At 41.9% G+C, this 23551-nt stretch overlaps 1 protein-coding gene across 11 annotated transcripts in view; it reads left to right on the forward strand.

The window, feature by feature from the left end:
* The window catches only part of LOC125772382 (uncharacterized), a 142989-nt gene that overhangs the window by 83908 nt on the left and 35530 nt on the right, over positions 1–23551 (forward strand). For 2 of the 11 annotated variants that reach the window (XM_049444047.1, XM_049444051.1), the window contains exon 3: positions 11030–11130. The exons of 1 other annotated variant lie outside the window; for it this stretch is intronic. The gene's annotated coding sequence lies outside the window, so the exon portion shown is untranslated. Of the gene's footprint in view, positions 1–9942; positions 11131–14979; positions 16787–23551 lie in introns of those variants that run through there. 8 more of the 11 variants (XM_049444052.1, XM_049444045.1, XM_049444046.1 and 5 more) reach the window with 8 other exon arrangements.

A 23551-nucleotide genomic window follows, 5' to 3' on the forward strand; every position in this document is an offset into this window, starting at 1 on the left:
GGGTTCAATATTTGCAAATAGTTATAAGTTGTGTGTGTGTGTTGTTTTTTCTCCTCTTTTGCCTGTTCAATTGATCCTCTTCGCCTTTCCCTTGTGCGTGTGCTTGTGACTTTCGCAGTCGAGTGCTGCCCATTTTATTGTTGGCCTTCCTCTTTGACGGCGTCAATCATTCAATTTTAACGTCGAAACGTTTGTGTTTGAGCGCGTTTGCGATTTTTGTTTTGTTTTGTCGTTCCCCTGCTGTCCGTAGAGTTGTTTATTTTTTGTTTTCAATTTAACTTCACATGTTTCGTACCACCGACGCATTAAAACGCGTTTTGCCCTCCGGGTGGAAGCACCCCGTAAAGGGGGCTGAAGTATGCGATTTTTTTTTCTTGTCTCGCGTTCGCTTTTGGGGGATTTGTTACTTTCGCAGCAGTTTATGTTGTGACGAATGTTGCCGTAGAACACACACACGCACAATCGCACCCCCACCACCCCTAATGTTGATGGGTTGCCTAATTTGGGCAGCCGAAAGCATAATGTAGGTTACGGGGGTCCATAAGTCGTCAACGATGTTTTACCCGCCGTGACCTTATCATTTACATACATCTCTTTACAGCAGTTGAGCTCTAATTTTCGTTGCTTTTTTTGATTTGCTCTCCGCTAGGTCGGTGTTACCACGGTGGTTAGATTTGTGTTTTGATTGGTTTGTCTTTTAACCCGTTTTTTTTTTGGAAACACTGTTAGCCATTTCGCGTTTTGCATGCCACGGTATATAAAAGCTTACAAATTGCTGGCACCTTTCTTCACCCTCCTCTAGCTCACTGTGGGACGCGTTTATCATGATCGTGTGTTTGCGCATTACGGCCGCTGAAAGGTGCAAATGTTAAAACACATCTTTCACGGCATGACATAATGATTGTGAAGCTGGGTGAGAGTATGCAAAATATCGTCACACGCTGGTACCTGTTCGTTTTGTGCGAACGCATTTTTTTATTATTTTTTTTTTTGCAAAACGATAAAGATCAGGGAGAAAAATGTAAAAAAAAATCAACATACACCCACCGTCATCAGTCAATCGAGGGTATGGAACGTGACAGCAGTCTTGAACACTTGAACGATTCTTGACGTTTCATGGTGCCGTCATCGACATCCACCCCGATTCCCATGGCTATTTTCGGGTACGCCTCTAGATGTAAAAACAGTCATAAAATTAGAGCTGTCGATTTCTAATGATACGCCATAACCGGCTGCTGCCGGAACGGGAGCGTGATTGCCATTGTTTTGTCGCACAATTGATAGCTTTCAATACAACACAACAAACCACGGTACGCCTTTGCTGTTTTTTGTTGTTTCACGCGTCTGTTGTGTGCATATATTGCACTGGCACGAAACCAGGGTTGCTGCCGTGAGGGAAAATGTTTTCTTTCCGCCCAACAAATGTGGCACGGAAAATGGCAGAGAGTTCCTTCATCAAACGAACATCTTAACCCTTGCAGGAAATTTTTTTCCGGTTGTGAGTCACTTACAGGGTTTTTCTATTCAGTTTAGACTAGCCGCACACTTTTTCCTACTCGGCGCATTTGATTTTTAATTAGCAGTATGTGCTTTTGCCTACCACAGTCAAAAATCAAGTGCGCAGAAAAGGAAAAAGTGTGCGGCTAGTCTAAACTGAATAGAAAAACCATGTATTTAAGGGGAAATATGCATTCTACCGTGTGAGGTAAAGGTATTTGTCAGGAGTTAAAAAAATGTAGTTGTCAAACCTTATTTTGATTATTTTTTAATTTTTGACAAGCAGACGACTGTAAGTAAATAAAATTATTTTTAGACGGAAAATATATTAGTTTGTTTTTGGCTACAAAAGAAAAGGTATTCAATTCTTTAAAATAGCTTTCTTCAAATACTAATAAATAGAGCTAAAAATATCTATAAAAAATACAAATCAAACGATTCACAGTTTCACACGTCGATTTAACGAATGTCGTTTTGACGTACCGTAATGTTTGTCCATATTTGACCATTCGAATGAGGGAATGAGATAATTGTTTGGTGTGTAATTTTGCTATTTATCGATATATTGACTTTTACTTGACCGTTCGCTTCACTTACGCTTACATTTGCAAATGTTTAAGCAAATGTTTGCTTGTTAAAGACAGCTGAAAGTAAACATAGAAGGTGCGACAGAAGATAGGAATACTGTCGTAGAAAAATAAAAAGAAATTGTCGCGTCACTAGTCCAAATGACCAATTGGACCAAATGTTTGTCTGCTATATTTGCCAAATAGAAATGTTCGACGAAAGGTTTGAGAATATGCGGGGAAAATTCGATTTTTTTCAACGTTTCTCTCTCACTAAAAGAAAAATTTTTTTTTTTGAAAATCAGTTTGAAATACTAAATACAGGGTTTCCTATTTAGTTCGGACTTGATCCAAGTAATTGATTTTTGTTTAGCAACATTTTTTCACGCGCAAAGGATTTTGAATTAGTAGCAATTGATTTCAACAGGCCAGTTTCGGACAGCTTTAAGACACGATTTAAGACATTTAGAGCAGTCTTAACTAATTTAAAAAAACCCTGCAAATCTTTCTTACCAATTTTGCTTTCCAAAAAAAACTTACAACTTAGTTTTAATTATAAAAGCAATTATTACTCGCTAGTTTTTATAAATACAAACAAAATTTCATACTCTAATCGATTTATTTTCAGTAAAAAATAAACCTAAGCAAAAAAACACATATTCCCGTTAAGGGTTATTAGGAGCAAATAGCTTGTGTAGAACGCGGAGAACTAAAAAAAACGTAACACTACGGCGACGCACATTTCGTACTTTAGGAGTACTCGGTGATGATGATGCCATCGCGTGTCAACTTCAATTAGATGGCGCATGAAAACCTTAAGTAACCCGCCACTCGCCATCCCACACCGTCCAAGAGCGTTGCAGCAAAAAGAAAGAAAGAAAGAAAAAGGAGCAAAACTAAAGCCAACCATCCGAATGTTGAGCGTTTCGCTTTGATGAAAGATTTAAATTCATTCAATTCATTAAAGCTACCAGCACCGGCACATGATTTGTGAGGTAATGTGGCCCTTTTTTCCCACACGGAACAACCGTTCAACGTTTTTTTTCTTTCTTATTTGCCGTATTGTGTTGCGCTTGGTACACAAAATATTAGAGAAATATTTTGTACAAAAATTCCCAAAACACAGCTTTTTTTTATTTTCATATGCAAAATGTAAGCCTTGGCCAGTTACCTCGGATTGCATAATACATGATGCTAAAAACTGGAAGGGTTTAATGTTCGAACGTGCACCTGAAAAGCGGATCAAAAGTACAAAATGCTTTCTACCTTTTGCGCCCGCTGGTTTGCACTGGATGATTAGATGAGAATAATTATTATTGGCATCGTAACGCGAAAAATGTGGTTCACTAAAAGCCCGTAGTGGTAGTGGAGCGGTTATTAAATTTTAGTACATAATTCTAAAACTAGCATCCAATGTGTCCCCGAATCTGGGACGATTTTGCTTCAATTTAGCCATAAGCTCCCGGTCGATGGTAAAATGGTAAAAGCTCCATGTTTATTTTGGGTATTCGTTGCCAAAAGAAAAAAATTGTCGACCGGCATTTTTGCCGCTGGTGTAGATAAACTAAGCCATCGATGCTGGCAAAGGAATCCAGCCGGTAGATGACGTACATGGAATCTTTTTTTCTTTTTTATTTTGGGCTCAATACTTCGATGAAACAGATCCTCGAGTAGATACGAAAGTAGTGTGAGCAGGTTTGGAATATTTCCCAAAAAATCGCCTACGGTTCTCGGTCATGCTTCGCTACGCCTTGCTTTGATGGTTGTAGCCGGGCATATGTAACGATCTTCCACGTGGCACGTGTGCGTGCCAAAATCGGCAGGCGTCCAATGCCAAACTATTTTCCCATCTTTCCGAAGCGCTTTTCAAGCGGACCGCTTCCGGCGACTATTGTTTTCGATTGAAGGCGAAAGCGCTGTCGCGGAAAATGTTTGTCATAATAGTTGTTAATACTTCCTTTCTGCGATAGAAGACCGCTTCATTGCACATTTCCCTCTGCTTACCAGGCTTTTCGTATGGTAAACTTGTTCTTGCTGTGTTTTCCGAAGATCTAAAGCCTTAAACTATGCCACGCCGCTTAGAAAGCTGGTGTTGCTAGCTCGTGTGTTGGTACCTCGGCACGACGAAAAACTTTCATCTTTCATACTTTCGCAGAGCACAGTTTTCCGGCTTTAAGTGGCTCTACTCAACGACTCGCTTGGATCGATGAGTGAATTTGGCAGGTACACCCGTTTTCCCGTAACCATCATTCTTTGCCTTGAGGCTGCCCACTACCATACTATTCCCGGGAGGCTCTTTAACTGCCACCGGTAAGGGTAAAACATGTTTACCTAACCTCAGCGTTGAAGATTATCCTTACTACTACATCCTCACCTCAAGAGCACCATTTCTTCATGTGGTTCACAGGAGTGCAAAAGGATAATTTTAACCAACTCTGGATGTTTCCCACTTGAACATAATTTGCTTCAATTGATCCCGGAACTGGTTCGCCAATACTTGAGAGTTGAGGACATGTACAGGGGGCAACCCTTTCGGCTAATGCCGTCGGTTGACAAGAGGGGTCAGACGCCATCACTCGATTAGAAGTGAACCACATTAGTGAACCCGTGGAACGGAACATTATGAAATTTCCCCCCGAAGGTGTTTCAAGAGGGATGCGGGGGAAAAAAAAATAATTTCCTGACAAATGTCACGCATGTTGGGTGCACCTCGGTAATCATCATCATTGTTGCCGAGAGTCGGGTCAAGCCCGGGCAGGACTCTGACAGCACCACGCCACCAAAAAAGCCACCTTTCAGGCCAGAATCGATAAAGAGATTGCGTTCGGAATTTGGAATGTGAACCCATTGCGACATTGAATTGCTTTGTTGTGACTCCCCTTTCTTGTTGGGGTCCTCGAACAAAAGCTCATATACATTACAAATTTTCCCCGGGATATCCATTGAATGTACGAAAGCATCGTTCGATGTGTAATATATTCGAATTCTTCAACATTGTTGGTAAAATATGTTTGATAATTCCCAAAAGCCAGAATGGAAAGTTTGCCAAAGGATGTCCGGGAAAATGCAATTTCACCATCACACACAGAGAGCTGACAGAGGCCCTTCCTCCACAAATAGGCGGCACCTTAATACCCGTGAATCAATCGTAAAACATGCATTATAACTTCCTTCGAGATTATCTTTCCCATCCGTGATACATGCCGGACCACTCGGTGCGTGAAAGATGTACGGGACGTTTTCGCAATAAAACCTTTACAACTTCCGAATCATCTTCCCCACCTCGGGGGGATGCGCGTTCAAATGTGATGCCGCTGTTCGCGTAATTGATGTCGAAGCTCGTTCGCTCTTTCTCTCTTCGTGCTGTGTTAAGCCCTCTAATTAACATGCGGCCGACGTATTATGGCAGCGGCCCAAAAGTGGGCGGCTCATTGACGTATGAGCGGCGCTTCACAAAAGCGGGAAAAAAACGACAAACTTTAAAGCCGAATGAAGGCACATTTGGTAAGTGACCATTGGCAAAAAAAAAAAACAAAAACCCCTCAGATTGCTAAAAAGGAAGCAGGAAGTGTTTCTTAACACCTTGCAGTTTTTTCCCCTCCTTTCAATTTCTTGATAGTGTTGGTATTTTATTGTCTATATTGACAGTGAAGACCTTAATGTGTATCCCTTGAAGAGAGAAAAAAATGGACCAAAAGTCAGTTCCGATGGTTTTAAAATAGTCCCAATTAGAAGGTGTGCCACCTTTTTTTTAATAAATTCCACTCAACGTCACTTTCCTCCTCAGAGACTTTCCACAGTAGAGTCCTACCTAATCATCTGCTTGACTTTAGTAACGTTGGGTTCTTGTGGGCTATTTCTCCAAAAGGGACAGCTTGGACAGGGAAAGCAAAAAAAACGACCCGAAAATAACAAAAACAAACCAATCCCAATCCCGGTTCCATGATCCTTGAAGCGCTTGAACTATTTTGATCCTAAGAAAACAGTTTCCTTTTGATTTCATTCCCGTTTGCTCTGACCGCTTTGCCTTAATCTCCACACTGCTGCAAGCGACCCAAAAACGGTGTGTGTGGACTGCTCATCATCAGGTGCGTGTGTGTATGTGTCAGTTTCTTGGTTCTTTTTTTTATGCATTCTTGGTGTCCTGAATTTTTACGAATACGTTCCTGTCGAGCGGAACATTTCCGGAGGACCGATGGTGGAAGAACGCAACAGCAGAAGTAGTCCTTATTCCCGGAAATGCCTCCAGGCTTTCGTCGGTCTCGGTCACGGTACCTTTTTTGGATGTTTTTTTTTTCTTTCGGGATCTTGCTTTTCTGTGTGGCCGTCTGTGTGGCTCTCTTTGCTTTGCTGTGTGTCTTAACGGTTGCGTTCAGCATTAAGCAAGAGAACGAAGAAGCAAAAAACAGGACCAAAAACAGGCAAAGAAATGGTCTAGGAAACGTCATCCAGAAACGCTTGGAACGTTTGTTCTTGGCAAAAAGAACGTTTTTTTAAGTTATGGGGACATACACACACACTAAGAAGGGCAGACGATGATGTAGGGATAGTTTAAACTGTCTTTCATCCGATCTTATGCTCTTCTAAACGTTTTTCCTTCTAACGCTTACACTTACGTTCCCTCACTGCCAGGTTCGTTTGTTAGGTTTGTTCAATTTTTATGCTGTAGACGACGGATATTTTTTTTCATTTCTTACGTTTTCCACACTCTCACACAAAAACCCGGGAACGCACTTCATGGAGCCATTTTTGGGCTTTCCGTGTGGTGTATATGCTCGGGATTCGTTCGAGTGGTTTGAAACTCCGTAACTGATGGAATTCTTCGCCTCATCCTCCATTCCATTAGCGAGATAGTTGCCGCGTACCTATCGGTGCGTTCCAAGTTTTATCGGAGCACTGGTGGTGCACGGCAACTCTGGTTAGGTATTTTGTTCCAGACGCGTCAGTAGTTTGAGCTCTATCGACTAACACAACAACAAAAAAAACTCCTCCAAAAAGCATTGGAGATTGGTACATTTTGTTCCGTGCCACTCATGTTCGAGCGCATAAACATCTCGAAAGCACAACTCACCGACATCGTCGTCGTTGTGGCTCTTTCGCCTTTAGGCATTTCTTGGACAGAAGAAGAAGAAGAAGAAAAAAAACATCTCGGCCGGTCGATGCCGAAAGATTCCAGAAGAAGTTGAAAGCACCCCTCACCTCAAGCAGTGGTTAAGATGCGACGAGTTTGGTGATGCGATAACACACAGCAAATGAAAATACTACAGCCGTAGAAATTCTCGCATGTTCCAGCACACTGCCAACCGATTCCCACCGTGGTGCAATATTGTCCACCGGACACAACTCTCCCAGGTGACGGCTGCTGTTGTTGCTGAACATCCGTTGCCTTGGCATTTCCGAGCAGCAGGGTAGCAACTTTGTCTGGAAAAGGTCGAGACTTTGGCCGGATGGGCTCCAAAGGTACTCACCAAACGCCCGAAGCTGTACCGAAGAGTCCAGGATGTCCTGACCGTTTCGCCTACTTCACCATCAAGCTGTTACCACAGCCCACAATGTGGGGTATGTACTATGCTAACGTTTGCTTCTCCATGGCCCACAACCGTTGTTTATTGTTGTGGATCCTACACCGATCGGTCGCATTAGTTGCAGGCTTCGACCGTGTACTTTAAGGACGAAAGCGTTCCCTTGGGCGGTACGGTTCCTGGAAGTCCTTTTCCGATCTGCTGGCGATGTTGGGGGTGAGGGGAAGAGGGAGCGAAAGGTACAAATGGAGGAGCTTTAGATGGGGATAAAACAAGTGCCACAAGGCTCTGTCCCTGCTACTCGGTAACGGTGGACTGACGGGATAAAAACCACTTGTTTATCGCATGCTACCTTTTTCCATAGTCGCACCTTTTCGGTAGCAGTCGCTGTCGGGTCTTAATCCGCTTGGATCTGTTTCCGTTGAAACGCGCTAGGATCGGTGCAGGATAGCAGAGTACGAAAAAAAAACACACACACACACAAACCCAACGTACACCACCATGGTGGCGCTGTGTTCACCGGCCGGCACCTTCGTCGAGATTAAGTAAAGATTTAAGAAGCGTGACGATAAGCACTTTTTCCATTGATCCGATTCGATTGAGCTCCTTCACAAGAACCCGGGAAGCGTATCGACACAATCGCATTGTGGGGATGGGGAGGAAAGGTGTTGATAGAAAAAGAAGAAGGGGGGATGGTTTAAGGGATGAAAATACTGGAGGTGGGAAGATCCGAGGACACGGGTTTCGATATTGTTATTTTTCGCTTCTTACGTACACGATATCGAGGCGCAATCGATTGGGAGATTGTTTTTTAAATACAGCAAAGCTCGCAGAAAATGCCGTTTTTTTCTTCATCTTCGAATGTTTCGAATTGATATTGTGCGGCGAACGTCTCCTGGAACTGTTTGGCATTTAATGCCTTCCACCCCGTGTGCGTACAACCCATTTCAATCGAACGGCTTATCTAAGACTTTTTGGGGAATTGTATCGAGAAGATTAAGCGGTTATGTGTTTAAATTGCTTTGATATTGCTGTTGTGAATCGTTACGTAGTTTGTGGTTTTGTTTTGAGGTTGTAAATGTATAGGCGGCAGATGGGGAACTATTTTTCAGTTGTTTTAAAACCGAAATATTGAAGTATCAATTTCAGGACAAGACCTATCAATATTAGAATTGCTTGACGGAGTGCCTCCAAGATTTCCAGGATTTCACGACTCTGTCACACAAACAAGAATTTCTCCTAAGGTAGATGGTTTGAATAATGTTGATCCTGAGGAAGTCCGTGAAGTTTGGAGTAGTTTAATCTCACGGTATTGGAGCCCAACTGATATCGTTCAGTTTAAACTAAAAACAATCGACTATTGTCGACCTGTAGACGTTCTCGCGTTTGACGGGGATGAACCCAAAATGGAGATTAATGCAGAAGGACCTTGGAAGAATGAGGATCATCGCACAAGATTTTTTTTATGTGAAATCGGGAACTATTTCCAATTATTTTAAAAATAAAGTTAAGCTCGAACTAGTAGCAAATTTGTACCTTGAATTACCCAAGGTTTTTGACGAAGAATTCGCCATGTTGGAATTAATGACAAACCAAAACAGGTTGTGAATACGTAGATTGTGTATAAACAACTATTACGTCCTTGAAAAACTTATTTTGGTAGAACAGTTTACCATTCGAAGTAGTTTCAATAATATTGCCGCCATCAAACTGTTAAACATTCCCTAAATCCCCATTGGTAAACCCTGCAGTTTGTGGCTTTGTTTTGAAGATGTTCCTGTGTGTGAACAGTAATCTTAGGTATATTTTGTGTTATGCTCGAAAGGGTAAAATTATAATATTTCTTTAACAAAAAAAACTGAAATCCTTCTCTCATGCGCATAATCCTATTACTTGTTTGCATACTTTAAAAAGATCTTGTAATGTATGCCCTCTCACATTTATTAGCATAAAATGTGTACGGTTTTAATTCACCCCAGACTCAAATGTGTGTATTAATATCGAAACTATGAATCTCAAAGATCATATGGTCTCTTTCGTATTCTAATGATTTCAACAAAACAGTGGGCCGTGCCCAACGTTAAGCCCTGGCACACTGTCACCACTTGGCAGGCAGGCAGCCAGACGTTGACAAGTTGTTACTCATTTCCACCGATACCTTCGCACAATGAGCCGATGAATGAGACGAGTGATGGAAAATAATCCTAAGGGTTATCCCTTAATAGTCACCACGGTGGAACTAATGAATTTAATAGCTCACACACACGGCACCATGGCCAGTGTGATCATGATCCTTGGCTACGACACTGATGATGATGGTGACGGGCCTATGATGATGCTGACGATAATGATGCAGCCACGCTGATAAGCGCGTCATAAATGTAATCAAACTCATTCGAATTCTTTCCACAAGTTGTTCCTTTCCCGTTCTACGCTGCGTCAAAATGAGCGCCCTTTGCTATCGGAGGGTTTTTGGTTTGCCGTGGTGTATCATTCGCCCGATTCGGGTAAGTATATTTATTCCTCGGTCAGCATTGAATTATGTGCTTCCTTCAATTACACGGCTTCTGGGCCCTGGGTTTCGGTATATCAGACAGAAAAAGGGACAAAACCGTGATCGCAACAATCGGTTGCTTCCGTAACTTGATGCGGTGGTTTATGCCTCTGGTTTCGGTTATTATTTGCCTAGCCACATACGGCCCCGGCACTCATTCGCCCCCTTCACGGGAGATGCGTACTGTCCGGGACGCTCACCAGGATATCGGGCACTGTACAAAGGCGAAGGGATATAAATATGGTTACCGGGCGCAGTTTTGACGATAGTTTTCCAAGATTTCGCGTCGTTGATAAAAGTGTGGCCCACCCCAGGCGGTCGGACGTACGGTACCACGGTGCCATTGCACAAACGCACGGTAGGAAAAATGGGAAAACACACACCGTTGTTTTTGCAGGGCCCCCTTTCGACGGCCGTAGGCTGTTGTGTTCCGAATTTTGAGCAGGGGTTACGTGATAATTCGATACTCCCGGGGACGCAGACACTAACCCCGAAACGAAACGACCTCTCGGTATAATCGTGATATGAAGCGAGAAAAATCCATTCCGCGCGTGTGCGATTGCAATTTTCGGAACGATGTGTTGATAGGACAATTCGGGTCGAGTGGTTCGAATTGTTTTTCAGTATGACAAAAAAAGAAACATTTTTCTTTATGTATAAAATTAACAAATGTGATTTTTGGGAGTTAAAATAAATAATATAATATAATGTTTAAGGTTACATATTTAAACAAATATTTCACTTAAACATTTGATGGGTAATACTATTTCTAATGTAATAATAAACCATATCAATTGCCACGTGTGCACCCTTACCAGCTTACTCATCTAAGAGAAGTACCTAGAAATATTTTTTTTTATATATTTGTTTTTTCCCCCATTTTCTTTCAGCACTCGGCACACGTGTTTTAATAACATTTGTAAAGGTCCCTTCTGCACATATGGTGGCATTTTTTCCGTCAGCAACTCAACATTCTGGCAGCTAAGGGCAGGTAAGAAACATTTCTATTCTGTATATGATGATAGAGAGTTTATGAAGATGGTTCTAATCTTCACGTTCGACAATCTAGCAAATGGTGGATAAGGTTTGCAATTAAATTGTTCATATGCATTTTCGAACCCTCAAATGCTACTGTGTGAGTTGCAATAATAATAATAAAAAAAAGTCAAAACTGTTTTTTTTTCCTTGTCAGGGTGTAAGATATTTAAAACACTACCTTCACTAGCAATGAAACACCACGATTGGGTCGTAAATGTGTGTTAATGCCATCGTCCGGCATGTTGATTGGCCAAAAGCTTTCCAATTCTCACCCGAAACGATGGAAGCAGTTCTTGGCATATAAAAATATAAAAAAAAAACTCCCATCCCGTACAAGGTTAGAAACCATCGTCCCGCTCGTCTAAGGCTCGTAAAAAGTCCATCATGACGTGTGTTTGGCTTTGGAAAAACGCTCCCCGATACGAGCCGTCTGTTCGGTCGTAAAAAGATTCCACTGTCTTTTCAAACCACCAGAAGGGAAGAACTGAAGATGATGAGAAGAGGAAACCTTCAACAAAAAAAACGGAAAACATCTCAAAAAAACGTACCCATCCACACCACGGCACGATTATGATTACTTTTAATAACAAAAATCGACAGCTTTTTTTTTTTTGGTTGACAGGCCGCGCATTTTTCCAAAAGGCCAGAACAGCGCGAAACCATTACGATACGGCGTTGGTACGTGATGAATTTTTGGAGTTTAACGGAATGAGAATGTAACGAACGAAAAAAAAAATCTTACACCCATTTTTTCCATCCCTACAGTACAGGGAGACATTTTCAAGAAGCGTCCGGAGCATTTTCATGAGATGCTAGAGTGAAAATAAAAAAGCCAGAATAAACCACCAACCCCAGTCAGTGGTCTGATTGTCGTTCATCAAGAGTTTTTGATTACTTAAGATGCTGTCCATGGCTTAAGATATGGCTGCTGCTGCTGCTGCTGCTACTGCTGCTACTGCTGGGGTTTGATATGATTTTTGTTCACGTTTTGTCACGCTGCCCTTATCCCCGGTTCAGGCTCATTCAAACCCCCCCGAGGGAAACATTATTCGACGTGAAAAAAAACTGATATCTCGGTGGTATTTTAATGCAAGGGCATTGGCACCTGAGCATTATTGGCGGGTTTCGTTGTGGTAGAATTTTGAGACACATTCGCATCACGTTAATACACTTGAAGCACGCGGTGGAATTCAGCTGCCAACCGTCTCGGGTGCGAACAATCTCGGGTCAATTTTACGGCAGACGCGCTCACTGCAATGGCAGTGTCTAGGAGGAGTTTGAAGTTCTTAAGCTTACACACCAATATCCATGTTTTGCAAGGTTGTAATAATCAACCGAAATGCATGAATTAAAAATTTAATTTGTTCTGCATTTGATGAAGACTTCTTTTTTTTACTGCGAATTAGTTTATGAGGTTTTGTTGGAGCGGTGGTAGAATGTTATCCATCGGACGGCTACTGAATAAAGTATTGTTAACGAAAACATGGTGAGAGTGTTTGCGAGTTTTGAAGAACAGATGGTGCATTTGAGTGAGAAATATTATTTGTTGATTAATGTTTCGTTGGTGAAGTTGAAAATGAGCACAATTATTTACAATTTAATAGCATAAAACTTTTTGAGGTTTCATTGAAGAAATCTAATGTCGAAAAGAAGTATTCAGCATAATAAATGCGGGTGAAATAGTATGACTCTTTCCGTTGTATTCGCCAGTTGGTTGTGAATCCTTCGAGATATCCAGGAATTTAGGATATCTCGGGATATCTGATGTAGGATTCAGGATATCCAGGAATTATTGTTGTTAGCAGTTTTGGTTAAGAATTTTAGTTAAAAATTTAAGGCTGGAATCATTTGAAACAGATTTAACTGAGGTCTCTTATTTCTTCTCTCAAACATATTTTTAACATATATACCATCGTACTAGTTATCAAAATTCACAAGAATTCACTGTAAAATTATTTCGACTACACAAAATCTTTTTTCCTCTTCTTGGCGCCGGTTCCACACAACAGGACCGTGGTAAAAATAAGTCTAGTAAGCGAGAAACGACCTGCATGACCTTAGAGGTCGTTCATGAGTCATGACTCTCTTCAAAGAATGCAAAACTCTTCAATGAATCAGTTTAAGAGTTAACTCATTAATATCACTCACTCACTCAGAGTCATCCACCTTAGTGGGTTGTTATTCCGGTCAATAAAATAACGAATTTGGAATTTACCAGTCCAAAAGATTTAGCGCCAAAAGATGGAAGAAGAATATATTTTTTATATTAAAAAAGTTCCAAACATTCACGTTTTTATTTGTTATTGAGAAGTTTCAATGGATAATGATAATGCAAAAAGTAACGTTTCTCAGTACTTCTGTGTTTTAACTTCAAGAAAAATATAAAAACAAAATTATAGTAATTTCTTTTCATAACCTCACACAGAAACAGATGAAACTCGTAAACGAGAAGAAAAAAAATCTTCACGCAGTACTGTTGATATTCATTACCACGTTAACATTTCGAAATGGCCCCGCCAGTGTAGCGGCGTCAGTATTTCTTATCAGCACCAAAGCTATATGATGTCGATTTTTTTTCTCCTCCATTTCACTTTTGCTCCCGTCTTCCCGCACTTTGTTTCCATTTAAACATCAGGAACACCGTCCTAGATAATAATGGAAAGTGAACTTTGCATACCTTGTTTTACTTCCGAACGTGCACACACACAAATGCCACCCCGTGGCCCAACGTCTCTGGAAATGGTTCCAAATGGCGGGCTAGAAGAAGAAAAAAAAAGAAGAAATGCATTTAAAAAGTTACGTTAGAAATAAAATAATCATAAAATCCTCATTCGCTCTCACCTTTCACCGTGAGCACCCCATCCCCCCACACCCTAGGTCCAGAGGGCTTATGACAAATTAATTACCACCTCAACCTTTCTCACCTTTCTCTGGCTCATTATAACCCAAAGCCGCCGATCCCATATCCATCCTTGTGCTGGTGTTCAACGACCGTGCGCTCAAGGGTGCAAAAGCACCATCCCCAAAACAAATGCATTTCCGGGTGGCCAGTGAGAAGGTTATTTCTAATTTGTGTCCGTAACTGGGTAGTAGAGACACACAAACAAAAAAAAACACCTCCGTCCAGAAACACCCTTCCGATGTTGTGGCCGTTCGTTCTGTCTTTTCTGTCTGCCTGTCCCCCGCCCGAAAGCCGCGCATCGTGAAAGTTGAATTTTTCATTAAGCTGTGCGCGATTTAGCCTGAATCAAATTTTCCACCCTTCAATGCATGAGAAATTGGGCAGGGGAGGGGAGTGGACAAGGGAAGGGTGCTCCCATGATAGGTAAACATAATTCACCCCAAGAGCCGCACATCATTTCTTTTGTTTCCTTTTTTTTGGTTTTGTTTAGCTCGCTGTCCCTTCGGAGAGGCTCTTCGCCTTTTCATAATGCTTCGGACAACACCTTCTTTTTTCGGAGTTTTTGGTTGCGTTTTTTTTCTCTCTCTCTAAAACACACATCCACTGGGGATGGGGGTTAATGTTTGGTTCGTTTTTTTTTTTGCTTTGGTGGAAATAGACCCTTCTGTGGCCCGTGAACCGTGAGTCAGTCACGCGCCGTTTAGTACAGGTACGGGTGCTGTTAGGTTTTTTTTGGGTACTTCTACTCCTAGTGGCAGTTCCAGTGCCGGTTCCAACAGCAACTCGTTTTTGTACCCCACCCCACCATCCGTCGTACGCACGTTGGTTTTTGGGTGTACGTTTTTAGGCAAAAGTCACTATTAGTTCGATGTTGATTTGGTTTAGTTTTTGGTGTGCTTTTTTCTCCATTCTTGTCTGCTTAGTTTAACTGAGCATGAACTGAGCCTGTGCTCCTGCAACTGCTGCTCGGCTTGAAAGCGAATTACGCTGGTGTGTGTATGCGTGTTTCAAAACGCGTACGAAACAATTCCATTCTGCAGTTGTGTGCGTGGTTGAAAGCAACACACGTGCGAGTGTGCGTGCCAACGGGAGAGAAAATAGCGTAAAAATTCTATGCTCCCAGTTTTATGCTAGAATCTTCTCACAAGCTCACGAAACTATGCTGCACGATTTTCGACACGTAAAATGCTCTTTTTCTGCATCTCAGTGCTCTTTGGTGTTGAACGTTTTTGTCAGGTGAAAAACATGAAAAAATTGTCCTGTTTCCTATTCAATACATTACGCACTTAATTTCTGTAAAATTCCTTTTATCAATTATGATTCATCATGCAAACAATCATGTGTATAAAAATCCAAGGAATGTTTTCCAAGAATCGCGAGACGTAGCATCATCGCACGCAACTCCATCACACGGGCACAGAAAGAGCTGGTAGCATAAATCTCGCTCTTTCCGCGAGCATAAAGCATAAGTATCGCTCTCGCACTCTCTCTCTCTCTTTGTTCACAGCACCGAACGGTGATCCATTCATGCGCTCACTTTGCTGCTGCTTCATTTTCGAACAAACCGCCGAAGAGTGCGTACACGGTACTCGGAACGGGCGCGCGCGTGTATGCACTTCCAACATACACCGGGGTGGTGTGCACCGGGGCAATCCTGCGGGCAGAGAGCAAACGTGCGTGTGTGTGTATGTGTATCTGTGAGTAAGTGTTTCTCGTTCTATGGTTGTGTTTTAATGGTGGCTTCTTTAGCAGACGACTCAACGCAGAAGGACATCGACGTCCTTTTACGCCGTGTGTAGTATGCGGGGCGATGATGATCTTTAGCCCAAATGTGTAGCTTTTCTTGTGTATGTGCGTGTATGTGTGCACTTTTGTGTATGTGTATGGTTCTGTCTAAAGGGGTTGATTTTTGGAAGCGCGATTCTTCTTGCGATTGCAGCATGCGACGGTGCGCATAGATGTGGATGAGCGCAGCCAAACAAAAAAAGGGCCACCAACGCCGTGGGGTGTATTTGTGTGTTTGTGTTTGATGAAAGAAAAAGGTGAATATCTGTAGTACGCGAAATTTGTCACCCCTTTTTTGTTCCCCATCCCTCCCCCGAGGGGTGAGTGGGTGGCGCGAGAGTTACGCGGATTAACGAAAGAAGCCTAAAAGGCGTGCGTTTATATGTTTGTGTGTCGGTTTGTACCAGTGGAGAAGATGTTTTTTGGGTGGGAAGGAAAGAATAAGATAAGAATTTGTGGGGATTGCTGACTCCCGGAAAAAGAAGGTTTTTACCAGGTGTGTAACGCGTCTTGCCGACTTGGAGAAGGCCAAATGTTTTTTTTTTCTGTGCGTGTGTGTGCGTTCCTGTGTACCGTGTGCTTGAGAATGTGTGCAAATGTCGATCCATCCTTATATCGTGGTTAGAAGAGTGTGCGAAAAGGTCCAGTGGATGAGAAAAAAAAGGCAAAAGTAAAGAATGCAAATTTTTGGTGCGCGTTCGGGAGCATAAAGGGCCGAAACGATACCATCAGCGTCGACACATCCTTTCATCACAATGGAGCGGAAAAAGCCGTCGGCTTAGAAGGAGAAATATCAACAACAAAAAAACATATCAAACATCATCGAATGAAGCTGACTTTTGTGTCCTGTACATCATCATCATCACCGGAATCGGCAAGAAACCATCCGGTTTTAGCTTCGTGCAGAACCAACACCAATTGGGTCAGTTGAAGTTCCCTTTTTTTTCTGTGTGTGATCCCAACAATTTCCCTCATCAGCAACGAAACGGTTATTTTGTGATATAAATTTTCATTCGAAATTCTTTTTTTTTCACCAATATTCCTCAATGAAGGGAAGAAAAAATAGAACGCGAGAACAGAAGCACGCAAAATTCCTCCTTCGCGATTTTTTTTTTCGCATGTTCTCTTTTTCACCAATAATTTCAACTACGCTAGCGCCCTCTATCGCTCGGTATTGTAACTTTCCTCTCGCTCTCAATCGAGAGCGCGAGAGCGAGGTGGGATTTTAATGGAGAAGAAAGGAGGTTTTTTTTCAATGAAACTCCTATAGAGAATGAGAGTTGAGATAATTTCAACAAAACCCGGAGAGAAATCGGAAAGGCATCGAGGGATGAAAAAAATGTCAAAGATGGCCATTTTGTTTACAAGGGCTAACTTTTTCCGATGGCACGATCGGTATGCTTTTTCTACCCCCCCTCTTTTGCTTGTACTCTTTCCACATACCATTATCCATTTTTCATGCTAATTTTTTTTTCGTTAATTTACGATGGAAAATGGTTGGAAAATCGATAGTAAAATGAATGAGAAAACCAAAACTCAATTAAAATGAAGCAAGCAAAAAAAACATTATGTCTTTAACTGTCGTTAATATTTTTTTCCCAGCAAATCGCAATGTTTAGTCTGCTTATCCTGCTTACCTTGAAAAGAAAAATTTCGTTACTATGCTAAAGAGGGTGGAAAGTGAAGAGGGTGGGCAAAGGAAAGAAGGGAAGGAAATACAATCCACCAAAAAAAATGCAAACCCCGGCACAGTACCGTGTCGTGCGCAATCGAAAATAATGTGTTTATTTTAACGGAAAGGTGTCATATTTTTCGTGTTTAATGCTGCTAAATGTTCCAGTTAATCCACCGATGCTAACACGAGCCGAGGGGTTGTCCACCCGTTGGTGTGAGAAATTCCATAAAGTACGATAATTTATCTGCAAACATTAACCTAAGCTCGTAAAATATTACTTCAGTGTGGTTAACTGCAAGTGTACAAGAAGTGTATTTATTTATGTAAAAAAAGTGTTGTTACGTAGTCACTAAAAATGTGAGTGTGAAAAATGGAGCGACAAGAAAAAATGAAGCTTGTAATTGTTATAAAATGATGCAGCATTAATAGCAGACGCAACGTGTAAAAAGCTCCACATCATGAGGTGACGGTTTTCGTGGAAACGCTAATTTGTACTTCACGCAGCATTACTGAATCAATTGCTAGGAGAGAAAAAAAATTGATTGTGATAGAGGGCTCGGTGCCGGCAATGCAATTACATCGATTGAACACCGTTCGTTAGTGTGCTTTGGGGGCGGGGGTCCCTTATCCCTTTACTGAGCTGATACATTTTTCCCGCAGCTTTCACATTCGCGGCCTGTCATCAAGCGTGTTACTGGGATGAGAAATTGTGTGAAACGGAAAAAAACGGAAACACCAATTTGAACCTTTCACTTTTGTGCTAAGCACTAAGGTTTGTTTTGCGCTAGTGTGTACCGATCCGGTGAGAGGTAAAGATAAATTAAATTGCTTTTTTCCTAAAGTGCAGTGTACTAAAAAGCAAGTGTGTGTGCAAGTAGTGCGTGTGCTTAACCACGAAAAGATATGAAAAATGGTCCTCAACAAAAAAGAAAATTTAAGAAATAAAAACTAAAAAAAACAAAACCCAGTGAAGGTTAGAGAAGACGCATAAAACCATAGTTTTCATGTGCGAAGAAGATGATGGTCGTAAAATGTGGAAAATGTCACACAACAGCGAAAACACGGTAGTTAAACATTATGCTGCGCCGTTGTGCACGCTTTTAGCAATAACATGCAGATATACTAATCGCGACGGAAGAAAAACACACATCAAAGCAGTCCAGGCGCAACCGGATAAAGAGCGAGCCCTGTGGTGTTTGTTTTCTGGCTGTGTGAGGCTCTGTCACTTCTCTTTAGCCAGCCGAAAAGACGATGCGAAAAAATAAGCACCCCAAGTAACCAACCAAAGTACGGGGTCCATGTCTTGCAGAGGCGCAGTAAAAACATCATCTCAAACTCACTTCAAAGTCAAAGTCGGAGAAAAGATCCGAAGCTGGTGGATGGGAAAGGTGGAATAAAACAAAACTGTTAGCATAAATGATGTTGTCCGTGTGAGTGAGTGCGAGCGAATGAATCCCCCCCTTTATATCGGGTCAAGTGCGAAAAACCACCCTGCCGACAAGGGGGGAGACTGATGGATGGAGTGAGGGTGAGATTTTGAAGAAAGTAAACCCTGAAGTAGCGTGCCCGGGAACTGAACACTTTAAGATGGAAGGTAAACCGAAAACTATCTTTCTCCTAGAGGGAGTCGTAGCAACTAAGAGTGGATCATACCATGTTGGACAAGAGGGGATGATTAGTGAAGGGTGCAGCAGGTGGGTGAAATGTATCGAAAACTTTTCCTAGAAAACCAACTGACCACACTGACCGGCCGATGATGCACCAGAACGAATGGAGGAAAAATACCTTTGTGAAAGATAAATCTTGCCCTCTACCGCACTTGTGTGTGTGTGTGTGCCACTCCACTCGAGAAGATGGAAAAGCGAGCAAAATAGAGAAGAGGGAAAAGAAAAACAAAACATCCCTCAGGAGAGTAAGAGGGTAAAAGCACGATTTTCGGAATGAATGCGGATTGCTTTGTTCCATCATCATCATCATCATAGGCTTCTTGTGTACGGTAAACTGGCACGTAAATACACACCACCCTTCGCTGTATATGTGTGTATGGGTGCGACATTTTCCCATCCCTTTGCCTATGTGTTGGTATTAGGGATAAACTGGCAGATCGAAACATATATCCCGAGTGCGTTTTGTTGCGAGAGCATAAACTGATGCTGGGTTTTGCTTGGGATCTTATTTTTTTGTGAATGTATTTGTGTGCGCGTTCTGTTGATACACAACTGCTTTTTTGGGGTGTTGTTTAGGCCTGACCAAAAAAAAAACGCCGAAGAAAGAAACACAAATCGGCCTGCTTTTTTTTTTGCTCTGCGACTAGAACGCGTTTTTTCTTCTCTCTTTCTTTCTCTCTCTCTTGTTTTACGCTGATCACTCTCTCATCTCGTGGCGTTCATCAACCTTTTCTCTTTCCTCGCTCGTTGTATATACCGCCGCTAGATGGCTCTCGCTCTCTCTGCCCGTTCTCGAGAGCAGCAACTTTTCATCTTCTGCTGGAAGCTGCTCTACGACCTGCTTCACTTCTCATCTCATCCCACCCATCTTCCCTTTTTTCCATGGGATGGTTTTCCTTCTTTTTTTTTTGGTGTTGCTTCGTTCGCCCTTCACAGGCCAAATTTTCGAACAAGGCGGCTGGAAACTTTTACGTAGTCACGTCGCGGCCGTTTTTGACGCAGCGCGTACAAACAAACCTGGCAACGCTGTAACGGCCCGCCGATGGGTGAAGCACACCGAAAGAAGGAAAATGAAAGAAACGGCAAGAAAGGATCGGGCGAAGAAATGGAGGCCGTTTGGGAGATAAATCGCTGCACTCGCTTGTTGCGACGAAGAATGGATCGCTAAAGCACGGGAAACACGGGGGGTGAAGGTGGAATGAAAACGACCGAAACACAGGGAAGGTAACCCGTCAGAAAGAGCATTCCAGGAAGGCGGAGGTAGGATGGAGATCCACTGTGGAGCTGTGGAATGATCGCCGTAGCTTTGAAGAAGAGATCAAGCTAAAGATAGAGCGAGGTCGCCACGAAAGAGAAAAAGATAGAAGCAAAACTTCTCGTTTGAAGTTTGAAGAAAGTGCACACGGGTGGGATCGGAAGGAGATCAACCGTGATCCACCCCGGCTGGATGGTGCGTACACAAGGGGAAACGATCTCAAGTACCGAATACTCGGGCTCGCTTGGAGCTTATTCTTCGCCTTGTACTGCGCAAACCTTCTCCAGGCGGCAACTCCATCTTGCGGCGGAATGATGAAGGTAACGCGCATTAAAAAAAACGGATCGTTTCTGACCCGATCGTACCCACCACGGAATGGAGCAATTTCGAACAGTCACTCTTCTCGCCTGTGTTCCACTTCCTTAACTCCACACCACATTCTTATTGATTTGATGTTGATTTTTTATCCCTTCCTTTCTTTTCTACCCTGGGATCGTTGGATTTCATCGGCCAGCCACATTGATTTGGTGTTTGGGTAAAGGGAGAATAAAAAAAAACAACATAGAAATACCCGTAAGTGGCCCTTGTCCGGTTATTGGACGCCGGGGCACGGCTCTGTACAAGCGTTGTTGATCCAACACCAGCTGACCAAACGCAACCAAACTTCTTGTGCGCGGATCCTTCACCTCGGAGAGTCGGTGGAGATTAAAAGGAAAAATATCTTCCCTTGATCGATGAATCCCCCTTTTTACCCTTTTGTCGGGAAAGCAAAAAAAAAATGGGTGGTTGAAGAATTATTCGTGCCTATTCAATGGTTGGAACGGAAAAACACCCTCTCCATCGAGCGTTAATGGCCACGGAGCTAAATTGCCGGAATGCATCAGAATCTAGTGCTTTTCTTCTCATCTGTTTGTATTGATTTCAACTCTTTTTTTTCGGTGCTCATTTGCTTGTGTAGTTAAAATGTTCATGCGTTTCAAATTTGAAAGGAGAACGCTACACAACAAGCCTAGAAATCAACCACTAATTGTGTAGCACTGTAGGCCGCGGTAACGTTCATTGCTTATTTGTTCACAGCCCGTAAGATGACCGGTCAAATTATTGCGAAAAATAAATCTTCCGAAAACCGTCAGCTTAATGTCCACGTCTTGACACTTTGGTAACGAAGAGCGAATTTTGATTTGCTTATTTCGTGCGCATTGCAGGCGGTAACAGAGAATTTGAAAGGGCCTTTTTTAGATTTGAAGTCTCATTAATATAATTTATTTGTTTAAAGCTTTTGACGTTTATAGAAAACATGTTTCAATTACTTTGTTTGACAAATGTCAAAACATAAGCATCTTTCAACTTATTTGACAAGTTCATATTTCCCGAGTTCCTGAAGTTTAGACTAGTTTTAGACTCATGAGAAACTTATATTTAATGTCTTTTGAGCAGAAATTCTACAAGACAACGTTGATTAGATGTTTCTTTGACTTTGAGTGCAGTCCAAGGATTATTGAGGAGTTCTCGTAATAGCCAATTTTCTCATGGACATTTTGGATACTATTTCTGAAAGTTTGATGTACTTGATTATGTTTTGGTGGGATGTTTCTCGAAGAAAGAAGAAAGAATGGGATATCAATTCTCACACAGATTCCGAAGTTAGATGAAGTGTACCCACCCCGAAAACGTTACTGTAATCTTTTTTTTTATTTATTCATATTCTAAGATCTGGCAAAAATCTCCAATTACGACATCTTTTTATTGAACAGTCCTTGCTTTGGAGTGCCTTCCAAGTTTTGTGGAGCGATGAGTTCTCGTAATTCTGACATTTAAGCATGTTCAGCTATGTTTTCTTCGTTTTTACTCTTGGATGAATGGCCATCCATATTCTCTGTATCTGCATGTAATAATGTATTGTTGCGATATTCTTCGAAGCAAACAGTACGGGGGATATTGATGTTCACAACCATTTAGATGTAGGACATTGTGCATACGCACCGGACATCTAGCGAGGTATTTTGCATTGTTATTCCCAGAGCTGCAAAAGTGAGATCTTTTGAGAAGATGTTGGTTCAATTTCAAGAAACTGAGTATGACACGCCCAGTTGGGACTGAAACTGGTATTTTTCCATTTCAAGTGGCGCTTTTTTTTCTTCGAGTTTTTTTTCCATGTAAATTCGATTGTTAGTTAAGAGGAAATCATTTATTACACACGATTGGACTGTATTTTTGTAATGTTAAACATCTCGCAAAAGCTAGAAGATCTTGAAAGTTTAAGAAGAAAAATAATTGAAATCTGTTAGAGGAATATGTATTTGTCTCGTTTAATATCCAAAGAACTTAAGCTAGCAAAGATCCCAACAATGGTATGCACTTTTGTTAAACTTTCTTTCTTTTTAGTCAATCAGTTTTTCCAACTCATTTAAAGCGGACAAGTGTATTGGAACGTTTTTACCCAGCATTATCAAAAAGCAGTTTTCATCCACGGTGCTAATGTTCTCGATTATATGACAAATGGCCCTGACAAATTCCGTCGCATTCGGAAATGAAACAGTTTTTTTTTGTTCCCTCCTATAGAATACCACCCGTGTGTGTTCATAAGGGAGAGCAGAGAGGTTCAGTGTTTTTTTTTTGGGTTGTATTTTCGGTATTTTTGTGTTGGCGTTCGTTCACTTAAATCGCTCTTGTGATTTATGATGCGTCGATAGGGGATGATAGTCGCCTGCTTGCACATGAGACGTACCCTGGTGCCCCATTATCGATCCGCATCTTGCCGTAGCGGTGTGTCCGAATCGTTCGATTTCATCCTTTCCGCTCCGAAGCAAGCAAGCGAACGGATGGGAAGAAAAGAAGAAAGAAAAAAAGCCATACGATGATATCATCTTATCGCATGCATGATGCATTTTAAATGACATTTTCTTCCTTTGCCTCCCTTGCTTGGGAATAGGGGGGGATGTATGTTTGTGTGAATTCGTCACACTTCTTTTGCCAAGAGTTGTTTTGCTTTCATTCTCATTCCTTACCGAATAGCAATTCTTAGCAAATGTGGCCATACCCGGGTGTGTATTGATTTTCACTCGACTAGTATGCGACAGAAATTGCAAG

The sequence above is a fragment of the Anopheles funestus genome, chromosome 3RL (genome assembly GCF_943734845.2).
Source record: "Anopheles funestus chromosome 3RL, idAnoFuneDA-416_04, whole genome shotgun sequence".
NCBI lineage: Eukaryota > Metazoa > Arthropoda > Insecta > Diptera > Culicidae > Anopheles > Anopheles funestus.